The sequence below is a fragment of the Mastomys coucha genome, chromosome X (assembly GCF_008632895.1).
Source record: "Mastomys coucha isolate ucsf_1 chromosome X, UCSF_Mcou_1, whole genome shotgun sequence".
Classification (NCBI taxonomy): Eukaryota; Metazoa; Chordata; class Mammalia; order Rodentia; family Muridae; genus Mastomys; species Mastomys coucha.
In genome coordinates this window covers 17,042,473-17,043,335 of record NC_045030.1, presented here as the reverse complement: position 1 = coordinate 17,043,335, position 863 = coordinate 17,042,473, and positions in this window count along the sequence as shown.

The following is an 863-nucleotide window of genomic DNA, read 5'->3' as shown; positions in this document are numbered from 1 at the left end:
CGGGAATGCTCAAAGGAGACAAGAGTCCCACCCCCACCCAGTGCTCTGTATTGTTCATGTCATCCTAGGGCGAAGAGAGAAGGCCCAGGTGTGAGCAAGGCATGGGTTACACAAAGATCTTAAGACTGTCATTTGACTGTCCCCACCTTTGTAATAAGAACTAGACCTTGTAACAATGTTTTTTCTTCTTTGAATACTAAAGGCAATTAAAGTCAGGTACAAATGAAAAAAAAAGAAGTTGTCTAGAGTGCTAAAAATTTCTGTGCTGATTAAATGGGGTGGGAGGGGATGAATTTTCTAATAGGAATTCTCAATTACTAATTTTTATAAAGAGATTGGGACATCCGCATGAATATCAAGGCTTAGTAAAGACTAGGTTTATAAATTTATTGGTTTAATATATTCCATATGTATGCATACAATTTCTATATTTTATTTAAAAGAAATTATGTAAAACACCTCTCATATTTTCTTTGGTTACCACATGATCACAGCTTAATACAAATCAAAACCAACAGCAAACTGAAATCTCAACTCCATTTTGTCTTCCATGTAACATCAATTTCTTTAGCTTACTTTTTTCTTTTTCTTTTATATATATATTTTATTATTTTCTTTATTTACATTTCAAATTTTATCTCCTTTCCTCATTTCCCCTCCAACCCCCCATCCCACCCCCCTCCCCATTCTCACTAATCCACCCACTCCTGTTTCCCTGCCCCTTACATTCCCCTACACTGGGGCATCAAGCCTTCACAAGACCAAGGGCCTCTCCTCCCATTGATGTCCCACAAAGCCATCCTCTGCTACATATGCTGCTGGAGCCATGGGTCCCTCCATGTGTACTCTTTGGTTGGTGGTTT